This window comes from Quercus robur, chromosome 12 (genome assembly GCF_932294415.1).
Source record: "Quercus robur chromosome 12, dhQueRobu3.1, whole genome shotgun sequence".
NCBI classification, from domain to species: Eukaryota; Viridiplantae; Streptophyta; class Magnoliopsida; order Fagales; family Fagaceae; genus Quercus; species Quercus robur.
This window is the reverse complement of record NC_065545.1, coordinates 37,781,049-37,793,443: the sequence shown is the minus strand read 5'-3', so window position 1 is coordinate 37,793,443 and position 12,395 is coordinate 37,781,049.

The following is a 12,395-nucleotide window of genomic DNA, read 5'->3' as shown; positions in this document are numbered from 1 at the left end:
GTATGAGTCAAATTAAGAGGCCACATAATATTGTAAGCCCATATATACCTAATTCTATCTCCTAATTTTTGAATCAATCATGCTTAGGGTTCATTGTAATTGTACAATTGACATCATAGTGAAAATGTAGCCATTAAGAATTTCTTTCATAAATGTAAACTGTTAGGCCAAAGTACGTAATCGTTGCATCCTTTTTCTTCTCTCTATACTCTCTTTCTACATTTTTTTTTTTCCATAAAATCTATTATGGTATTAGAACCACCCTCCATATTTTCATAAAATCTAATGCTAATAATTATTTTAGCTTTTGATTCCATTTATATTTATGATATTTTCTTTATTTTATATATGAAATTTAATGAATCTGTATTTTTGCATGATTATAGTATTACTTGTGCGTTTGGCAAAAATTATTTTTGCCAACTTATTTTACTATTCAGCTTTTTTTTGGTACTATTTATAAGTCTCACTGCACTTTTTGATACTATTCATAGGTTCCACTGTACTATTTCAACTAACTTTTACCTTTATTTACAGTACTTTTAGCAAAAAAATTTTAGTTTCAGTAAAATAAGCGGATCCCAAACGGACTCTACTTCTAGTAAAAATTAATACTAGTTTAATTTAGTGAATTCTTAGTAAGGATCAAAGAGTCCAAAAAACTACCAAAGCTGATATATGTCGTCCATGGGTGCAAATAGCCATCCAAATTGTAGCAAAAAGAGACAAAGATATGGGTAAATTTAGTGAATTGTCAAAGTGTATTTGGTTGAGATCCAAGAGATTGTTTTGGTGTTTTGGAATCCAGCAGTGTTATTGGTTAAAGTATTATTTGACAAATAGTACCACTAAGAAATAAGAACATGAAAATCAAGGTAACAAAACTGATATAAACAAAGGCTAGTGGAAGTTTTCGTTCACTTTTGTTTCTTTCCTTCATGAAATAACAAAATTCATTTTATAACCAAAATTTTGTGAGGAAGATACTAACCAGGGTAGTAGCCATCCACATGACCCACGATGTTGGCTTGGATTCAGAGAGGATTTCATATAGTGGTAACTTAGTCATCAATTTTGTCCACATATTGTTAAGGGTTACCATTCCAATTTTCGTGGATTGGTCAAAACCTAAATTTAAATCAATAGAAATTTCATTGTGGTTTCTTCTTCATCATCTATGGTGACGTGCATATATAATCTTAATTACAAATGGGCGCAAAGTGAAAAAGAAAAACACATAAATAAATAAAAGAGACAAAAGAAAATAATGGCATATATATGATTATCGGAATGAAAAGAACCAAATATATATATCTTTGAAATTGTCATTAGCTATTCTATGAAAGTGGTTTCAAATATATGTACTAAATAAATTATAAAAAGAGAAAGGTGGCTAAGGTCTAGTGGTCATAATTATTCTCACCACCTAGCTAGATTTTCCTGATAATTAATGAGTACCATATAATTATGGTCCTAAATCAAGTACGGCTAAAGTGTTTTAGGTCGAATATATATGAAATTATTGGCAGATAATGTTAAGCAACAATATTAATATGCCAAAATTTTATCATCAAAATATGCACTATAATATAGTTGAAAAGCATGCAAAATCAAAATCATGATTTATATCCTAACTAAGAAACCCGCAAGAGAGAACTGTTTTAATCATCGTGCGTGGCAGGCTTGGCATCCTCTCAATATTATTTTGGTATTCAGCCACTACAAACTACAAAGTACAAAGTGTTGGGAAAAAAACAGGCCGACAAGTAGTGTTTTATCCAAATTTAATGGAGTAACTATATGAAGTTAAATCATGTTTTTTTTCTATTTTTGAATTGATCAATTCAGAAGCCTTTAGTGCTAGTGCTCTAAAGAAAAAAAAAATTTTTTAAGAAAGTTTCAATTTATGACATCCGCTCTCGATGATAGCTCTTTATCGTCAAACCAAGGCACCAATCGATTTTGGTATAGATAGTGATTGAACCACAAATCTCTTATTCAACTATTAAAGATTTTATCAGTTAAGTTAACTGAAACTCATTAAAGAAAGTTTAATTTGCTAGTTTGTTTTGTGAGAATTTTAAAATTTTGAGAGGTGCTTTAGACTTTTGTCTTCCTTACAACACTTCGAAAACTTTCATGTCTCCACTAATGTCGTATAACTTGTGATATAGACATGCTCACCAAACCCACGAAATTCATTAAAAAACAATGTAATTATATATTTGTTTTCTGATAAAACAAAATTCGATAAACAAGCAAAATTACATAACCGTACATTGATCCTTCTCCAAAATTACATAATTAACACTACTGGGGGGAAGGCATAAGGGAGTTAAAACCTAAAAACCCACAAAACCCATTGTGTAAAGCCCATTTGCCTACGAATCCAAATAAATTAAAGTAACAAGTAACAAAATTCTTTGAAATAGACTTCAACTAAGAATTAGTGAATGTGTTATATATATAGACGTACATGTAATTAAACTAAGTTGAATTTAGAGGGCACCAAGAACATGATAGGCAAAGGCAAAAAAAAAAAAAAAAAAATCATCATATACTAGTTAAAGTAGGTCAATTACTTTGTGCAAGTGGCATGTAACTTTATATCACAAATATGGTCTAGATACGTTGCCCAGTTAAAATAATCTAATTTATACTCAAAGTAGCTAGGATTCAACATATGCCCACACAACATGTACACTTAATCCAACCCAACTTCTTATCTATATGGAAACTTTTAAACATTTTAGGGTTAAGGTTAAGGTTGTCATATAACAAATGTGATTCTTTTAACTTTGGTCGTATGAGCTTGATGGATCGAATCTTTCAATAGGACATGAATTGTGATTTTATAGATTAATGTGTAGAATGTAAAGGTTTGTGGTATTATTAAATTCAACTAATAGCTCATATTCAAATGGAATGTTGTTCCTTGATTTGATGGTGTGTAAGAAGAACTTAATTAATGAGATATATTTTTGTGTTCTAGTAGCTCTTGTAATTTTTGGTTTTTATTTTCCAGTTATAAAACAATTTGGTCAAAAGGGCTAGCAATTGATTTGTTCTTGGAGAGTAGTTGCCTGGCCACTTTTGAGGTGAAGCTAGCATTACAATAGTGCGTCTGTTGTCACAATATTTGCGATATCAAAACGTAGGTTTGATGTTATGGGATGGCCATTTGTTTAATTCTGAAGGAGGTAGACATAGGTGTTTTAAAATAACGTTCCACTATCTAGAATTTTAAGTTCTTGTCATTTTGGTGTACGTACGTGGAAGTTTTATAACATTCTAGAGGTTAATATTGAAATATTAATAATTTGATTCTTTTATTTTAATCGCCATGAACATATAATATAATGGTTTGAATCTTTCCTTTGGATAAGAGATGTGATTTTATAGATTTTATAGAACGCAAATTACTATTGTTTCATTGACTTAAAGGGGGGGAAATATATATAAAAGACTTATGATTGATATGTGTAGGGTCCGATTTTTCAGGTCCGGCCCAAGATGCTTGGGACCTTAGACCAGCGAGTCTAGTACAATGAATTTGTAGAGAGTGAGTCAAAGAGCTAGGTTTTAGTGTATGAACAAAAGTTATCATGATGTTTTACTCGATCAGGATGAGATGGACTGAGCTCATCTGGGAGAATCCCCAACACACGAGAGGGACCAGAAATGGCTCCTAGAACCGTGCCGAGGATCAATTCTCCCAGATGAACTCAGTCTATCTCATCCTGATTGAGTAAAACACCATGATAACTTTTGTTCATACACCAAAGTCTAGCTCTTTGGCCCACTCTCTACAATTTTATTGTATCAGACTCGCTGGTCTAAGGTCCCAAGCATCTTGAGCCGGACCAGAAAAATCGGACCCTACAATATGATATACAAAATGTTATTTGTGTATATTAAGTGATATTTTAATGTAAGGATATCTACAAAATAATAACATATTCATTACATTTGTTTATCCGCAATAATTTTTTGCATGAATAAGATTTTTTTATTTTATTTTATTTTATTTTGTTTTTGTTTCAACTCTAAAATTCCACTTATAGATGAATTGGTTTTTTAATAGTTAGATAGACAACATAAAATATATATCGAATATTTTTGGACTGAAGTGAAGTGTCTATCAGCACTCAAGGAGCCATGATTAACACTTCAGTTTTGATCAAAGTGCTGAGTAGGCCTAGACTCTTCTCTCTCTCTCTCTCTCTCTCTCTCTCTCTCTCTCCCCCCCCCCCCCTTTTTTAATAAATTTTGTATATTGTTAGGTTCTAAAGTTTAGGACTTTATGTATTTAGAACTCTAATTTGTATTTTTGGCAAACCATGATCAAAACAATGTGTTTAGAAGTGTTTAAAGCTAGCTCAAAGTTGTATGTCAATAAAGTTGGAATCGAGTGTAAAGCAGAAAGCAGTCTGGCTTTTGGCCTGGCTCAATCGATCGAAGCTTAGGCTCGACCGATCGAACGTCAGGCAGATTGCTTTTCTGCAGATTCGTCCAACTCAGCCCTATGTGTTTTAAAACGTTTTTAGGGTTTCTTATTTGTCCTAAGTATAAAAGGCAAACCCTAGCCACGTTTTAGTGTTGCTCATATTGCGGTTTGTGTAAATCTCTTGTGAGATCTAGAGGAGTTTTCCTTTACACAAACTTAGGGTTTTCAAGGAGGAGATATTCTCTACACCTTGATGATCAAAACAATTGCTGTCATTAAAGCTTAAAGAATACACAAGCGGGGGTGCTTGTAGCTGGTGGGAATCCAAAGAAAGAAGGAGTCCGTGGATTCGAAGCTTGCACATGGTCGTGTCAGTAAGTTCTACAGGTTGGTAGCATTAGGAAGTCGAGCGGGGCTGCTTGTAAGTCATTTTGTATGAACTTCGATTCTTTCTGATAGTGGATTCAAGTTTACCTTGAGGATAACTAGGTCAAATCCTCCCCAGGTTTTTACCGGTTTGGTTTCCTGGGTGATTATATCGTGTGTTATTTATTTTCCGCTGCTTTGCATGATTTGATCTTTATTATTGTGATAACCTAGACTTGTTTAATTGGACTAAGTAACAACTTGGCTAATTACCTAGGTTTAATCAATTGTTTAAGGGGTCTAAAAACTATCAAGTGGTATCAGAGCGGGTAGCTCTTTTGTTTTTGATCCTTTGATCTTTGAGCTGATCCTTGACCCCTGTTGTCATGGAACACGGACACTCTCTAGTTATTCCTCCTCACTTCGATGAGAATAATTATGCTTACTGGAAAGTAAGGATGAAAACCTTCCTGAAATCCATTGATGAGAGGGTGTGGAACTCCGTTGAATATGGATGGGAGAAGCCCACTGCTCCTGTTAGTGAGTGGCAAACTTCTCAGAAAGAAGCAGCTTCGTTTAATAGCAAGGCTATGAATGCGATTTTTAATGCTGTTTCTATGGAGGAATTTAAGAGAATCTCGAATGTTGAGATCGCTCATACTGCTTGGAATATCCTCCAGACTGTGCATGAAGGCACAAAGGCTGTCAAAATAAATAAATTGCAGCAATTGACTTCTAAATTTGAAAGCATTAGGATGTCTGATGATAAATCTTTTGATGAATTCTATGCTAAACTGAATGATATTGTTAATTCTGCTTTTAACTTGGGTGAAATCTATGATCAACCTAAAATTGTTAGGAAGATTCTTAGATCTTTGACTGAAGACTTTAGACCCAAGGTGACTGCCATTACTGAAAGCAAGGATGTGGACTCCATCCCTGTTGATGAGCTTGTAGGATCTCTACAATCCTATGAGTTGGATCTACCCAAAACTTCCAAATCCAAATCAATAGTTCTTAAGTCAGTTGATGATATTGATAGTGGTGGATTTGATGATGAGCTCTCTGCCACAGAGATTGCCTATCTTGCCAAGAATTTTAGAAATTTTCTCAGGAATAACAATAGAAAGGCAAGAGGCATTAACACTGCTAAACCTAGAAATTTTAGGAAGTAAAATCCCACTAAGGTTAATAACAATGATAAACCTAGAGAAAGAGTATGTCAATCTTCCAATAATTCTTTGGGCTCTCAATGTTTTGGATGTCAAGGGTATGGACACTTGAAATTTGAATGTCTAACCTATTTGAAGTCTATGGGTAAGGTTATGGCTGTAACCCTTAGTGATGGTGAAGTTTCTGATCATGATTCTGATTGTAATGAGGATGGAAACTTCATTGCTTTCACTGCTACTGCTATAGTTGATGAGAGCATATCTGTTGAAGAGAACCCTTCTGATGGGGAACTCTCTGAAGATGCAGATCTTCAAGAGGCCTATAACAAACTTTGCAAAGTTGCTGTAAAGGATGCTATGAATGTCGAACTTGGCCTAAAGAAAATTGAATCTCTTGAGCTTGAAAAGAAAAATTTGCTTGTTAAATTGTTTGATGCTAATGATCTTTTGAACAATGTGAAAACTAAAAACATGTTTTTGCTTGATAAAGTTAAATCTTTGGAACTTGATTTATCTGTTGCTAGATCTGCTAGTTCTAAACTTGATCAAATGCTGAGTGTTCAAAAGTCATCTTCTGACAAAACTGGTTTAGGTTATGTTGATAGCATCTGTGTGTCCGCTCCCCATTCCATTAAGTTTGTTCCTTCATCTTCTTCCTCTGAACCTTCTGTGAGTGAGATAGTGAGTGAAACTGTCAAACCCCTTGTGAGTAAGGTTGCTAAACCCTTAGAAGGTTCAACATCTAGGAAGATTAGGGTTGATCTGAAAGAATCTAAGCCTAAGAAGCCTACCCTATCTAAGGACAAGACACATGATAAACCTGCATGGGTTTGTAATTTTTGTGGAAAGACTGGACACATACGTCCAAATTGCTACAAGCTGCAAGCTGCAAAGAGAGCAAACAAACCAAAAGTACCTGTGCCTCAAACACTTGATCCTATGGTACTTATTGGTGATTTGGTAAAGGCTTTTGATGAACTCTGGGATATCAGTGGACTAAAAATGCCGAGCCTTGATAAACTTGCGACTAGATCCTGAGAAAACAAGTAAAAACTCAGAGGAGACCGGTGGAAGCCGGCCAAGAACCCTCCAATGGTGAAGTTAGTCTCTGACTGAAAAATGTAAACTCAGTTTCTCAAAAACAGAATGCCTTACTCTTTCATTGGCGTGTGCTTATATAGTATGCGGGAAGCGGTTACTTGTTTAGTAACCGCTCCTACAGTTGAGGAATCCAACAGGCTCGGAAGTAACTTCCATAACTGACGTAGAAGTTTGTATTTCACAACGGTTGGGCTTGACTGGTGACGGTTCGTTCTTCCACTCGGTGGAGACGTAGTAACCTCCCTTGTCCTTTATGGACGAGGAGATGGTAGCAAGCTCGTCTGTCCTTTACAGACGGACGAACGCTAAAAAGCCCGTCTGTCCTCAAGGACAGACGGACGATAGTGAGCTCGTCTGTCCTTAAGGACAGATGGACGAGTTAGCAAAGACTTACCTCTTGTCTATCCTTTGGACGACACATATGGACGGGAGATGACTTAGCGAATTTTCGTTGCACATCAGCTTTAAACCTTTATTCCAATTCTGGAGTTGGTAATCATTCTCAAGTGAATAAGAACTCTAATGCTCGTGGTGCATCTAAAAATTTTTGGATGCAAAAGACTCGTCCTAACTGAGTCTTTCTGACATGGTCCTTATGCTTCATTGCTCTACCCTTTGTGACCATTGTTCTTTGATTATTTTTTTCTAGGATTTGCATTGCATAACATTCATGCATTTCATTTTAGGTGTTTTTATTTTTAATAAAAAAAAAAGGGGGGGGGGGGGAAAAGGAAGCACATTTTGTTTTTGCACTATTCTTCTTGGTTTTTGAGAACAAGGTTGGTCAATTTATTTTCACATAACATGTTGTTTGTACCTTGTTTAGTTTTGATGAGCTTCTTTATTGCACTCTACTAGTTGAAGATTTGTAGTGCATGTTGTGTGGGAAAGATGTGTATGGTTTTTGATTACTATGTCTTAATCTTGAAGTCACTTGTTTTTAAATGTCGAACTTGAACTTTTAGAAAAAGACATAAATAACCATCTCACCACTGTTCACTAGCCAATCATGAACACCTTAGTGCATATCATAAGATTTTGTGTTCGAGAAAGTGTAGCACATGCACAAAAAGAACATAAGGTGAAGCCTCGGTAAAAGTGCTTAATTCTTAAAATCTAATTGGTGTGTACTATTAGGCTTGATGCCAAACTCACATAAACTTAAAATTGAAATGTATATTATGAGGCATAAATACAAGAAACTTACATGATTGCAAGCTTATGATCTAGGAGATGTGGGAGTTATATGATGTAACTCTTTAGGTGATAGTCTCTTTTAAATTCTTTGTGATGAATTTTATAGACTTTGTGATTGATTCCTATTCACATATCACCTCACATGTATCTCATGTCTTTACTAGTCGCACACACTACACGAGTTACTCGTTGCTAAACATTGTACTGTTATTGTGTGTGTTTATGGTCTGACCAACCAAGTTTTTGCAATCACTTTGAATTATGTGCAAACTAAAATTGTTGCTTGAAAATTTGTGGAGAATGCAAAATTTTGTTTTTGGGAATATTGGGCTTAAAATTCTTGTTTGGAAAATCATATTATCTCATACTCATGCATTTTTGTCCTTGAATTTCAATGCTTTGAGTTAAATCAATTTGTTTTTCAAAAATTGTGTTTTTCCAGAAAAATTTGGTGAGCCTCTGCCTGATTCGATCAGTCCATTCTGTTTTTCGACTAATCGAAATTTTTTAAAATTTTAAATTTTTTGAGAGAGGGAGCCTCTGTCTGTTTCGACCGGTCGAGGCTGATTTTCAACCGATCGAAACTCGTGTATCTGGTTTTTTAAAAAGGCAGAATAGGACTTTTTCAAAGTCACTATTCAAACTTTTTCAAGTTTCTCTCTCTCTCCGCGTTGGCTCTTGGCTCCACCATCAATTTTTGTCGTTTTCCTTCAAGATTTTTGCAAGGTTTTTCTCCTTAGAAGCCGGTAAGACCCTTTTGCCCTTCTTTTTCAAGTTTATTTCTTGATTTCATGCATTTTTCATGCATTCTCATGGCTATTTTCGGCACTTTCAAAATTATTGGGGTTTTTGATGATTCAAGCCAATTCTTGTGTAATTGATCAATGGATTTTTGTGCCATGATGTTATATTGATGTTCCCTATAGTTTAATTTGATCAATTTGGTGGTTTTTGAAAAATTGAAAATTCTAGGGTTTTGAATTTGATCCGAATTGGGGATTTTGTCAAATTGGCTTAAATTGATGAAATTAGCTTCTCCAATTGATGTAATTGGTCATTATTGTTGTTATTTTATCATGTGTAATGATCAAATTCGTCAATTTTTTAAAAATTGATCAAGTGGTTTCTTTATTTTGGGGTTTTTGTGTTAAAAACCTTTATGTGCAAGCCAATTTTGTAATTTGAATCTTTTTGACTCAATTCACTGCATTAGCACATGCATTATGACATTTAAATTTGTTCATGCATCATATAGATTTTGTTTCTATTTTTTGTTTTTGTGCTAACTTGCAGTCTGCCTTTGGTTTTGTTTTGTGGTTTTGTTCTTTCGCTCTGTGTTTTGATCCTTATCTTAGCACCATGCCTAGGAAAACTAGAGCTAATAGGACCACTTCCGCTTCCTCTGAGTCTCCACCTAGAATAGAGCTGTTTAAGAATGATAAGTGTAGAGAAGCCTATGACACCTTGAACTGTAGGCGTAAGATCTGGTCTGAGTGAGCCGTTGTGTTAGATGCGCTTGATCCGGCCATTAGGGCTAATTTTGAGTCTAGGGGTTGGTTGCCTCTCGTACAGATAGATCATCCACCTTCGACCGCCCTGATTAGAGAGTTCTATTTGAATCTCTCTTGCCATATCTATGATTCCAACACCCTTGTTAGGAGTTGGATACGAGGTGTAGAGTTCACCATTACCCCTCGGGTGGTGGCTGAGGCTCTTGGGGTGCCGGTAGTTCGGGATGCTGTCTATCCCTATGATGAGTCACCCTCTTTAGATGTAGTCATGTCTTATATCACTAGGTCATCTATCCAGTGGGGTTCTGATCCTCGGATCACGTCCGCTGAGTTTACCGAGACTGCCTATCTCTTCTTTAGGATTGCGTGTCATTCCTTGTGGCCTATCTCTCACTTCCACACCATCCCTTTAGAGCGATGTGTGTTTTTGTACGCCTTTGCTTCTGGAGCGTCTATCAGTTTTTCTCACTTGTTCCTTCGTTCTTTGAACGAGGTTCATAGGAGTTCTGCCATAGGGCATGCACTGATTCATCCTATTTTCATTCATAGGATTCTGCTCTATTTGGGTTTAGATGGTTTTCCGTCAGGTGAGCCTATTCATGTGATAGCTCCTATAGGTGCCACCTTTCTTCGTCAGAGGGCTGCTCAGTTGAGGGTTCCTCCTTCTCGTCCTAGAGGTGCGTCATCTAGTAGTATTCCCCCTCCTCCCTCTTCTACAGGTACAGCTGCTGCTGAGCCTTCAGGTGCTGCTGCTGATGCTGATGCTGCTGTTCCTCCACTGACTGCTATGGATGATTCAGACATTCGTCGCACGTTGGATCATCTCTTGACCGTTCAAGCGGCTCAAGGACAGATTTTGGTGGACGTGCTTGATGAGATCCGTGCCTTGCGTGCGGAGTTGGCGCAGTTTAGACCACCTCCCTTTTGATGATGGATATCTTGTGTGCCCTTTGGCATTCCGTCACAAAAAGGGGAAGTACTTGTAGAGTTTTTGCTTTCAGGGGGAGACTTTTTGTTTTTGGTTGGAGCTTGTGGAGTTTTTAGATTGTATCTAGGTGCTTCACTGTGTACTTAACATTTTTAGCTCTTTCCTTGTTTTTGATGGATATTCATGTTAGGGGGAGTTTTATGTTTTTGTTAGTACTTTATTTGTTTCTTGTTTCAAACTACTTATTGATTTATATTTATGAGTTATTCATTGATATATGTCTTTATTTGTGTGTTGTTTGAAATCAAGAAGTTATTTTGTTTACTTGTATTATTTCCACACATGCGGTTATGCATTTTGTTTAGTATTTTAGGAAATATACAGGTTGATTCAATTGAGCTGCTGTCTACACTTGCAACTGATGGATAGTAGTTAGGATTGAATTTTTGTTTATGGGCATTATTTTGTAAAGGGCTTTTCATTTTGTAAACTTTGAGCTTATATGTTGTGTTTTGTCACGGATTGCCAAAGGGGGAGTTTGTTAGGTTCTAAAGTTTAGGACTTTATGTATTTAGAACTCTAATTTGTATTGTTGACAAACCATGATCAAAACAATGTGTTTAGAAGTGTTTAAAACTAGCTCAAAGTTGTATGTCAATGTAAAGTTGGAATCGAGTGTAAAGCAGAAAGCAGTGTGGCTTTCAGCCTGGCTCGATCGATCGAAGCTTAGGCTCGACCGATCGAACGTCGGGCAGATTGCTTTTCTGCAGATTCGTCCAACTCAGCCCTATGTGTTTTAAAACGTTTTTAGGGTTTCTTATTTGTCCTAAGTATAAAAGGCAAACCCTAGCCACGTTTTAGTGTTGCTTATATTGCGGTTTGTGTAAATCTCTTGTGAGATCTAGAGGAGTTTTCCTTTACACAAACTTAGGGTTTTCAAGGAGGATATATTCTCTACACCTTGATGATCAAAACAATTGCTGCCATTAAAGTTTAAAGAATACACAAGCGGGGGTACTTGTAGCTGGTGGGAATCCAAAGAAAGAAGGAGTCCGTGGATTCGGAGTTTGCACGTGGTCGTGTCAGTAAGTTCTACTGGTTGGTAGCATTAGGAAGTCGAGCGGGGGTGCTTGTAAGTCCTTTTGTATGAACTTTGATTCTTTCTGATAGTGGATTCAAGTTTACCTTGAGGATAGCTAGGTCAAATCCTCCCCAGGTTTTTACCGGTTTGGTTTCCTGGGTGATCATATCGTGTGTTATTTATTTTCCACTGCTTTGCATGATTTGATCTTTATTATTGTGATAACCTAGACTTGTTTAATTGGACTAAGTAACAACTTGGCTAATTACCTAGGTTTAATCAATTGTTTAAGGGGTCTAAAAACTATCATATATTTTTTAGAGATGAATCAAGGCTTTAATTTTATTATGGGTTTTAATCATCTAACTCAAAGAAGATGAGTAATTATTTTAACAATTCAAGAAATCACATATTATTTCTAAGGATTACCTATTCTTGCATGTCTATGATTGCTTTTCATTTGGACCAAAAGGAATTCAGTTTTTAGTTAGATTTTAATTAATATTTTAAGGACCAATTAAAAGTAACTTAATCCTATGCATGCCTATTGCAAGATCATTCTTTGACAAAGAAAAATTATTCCATCCTATCA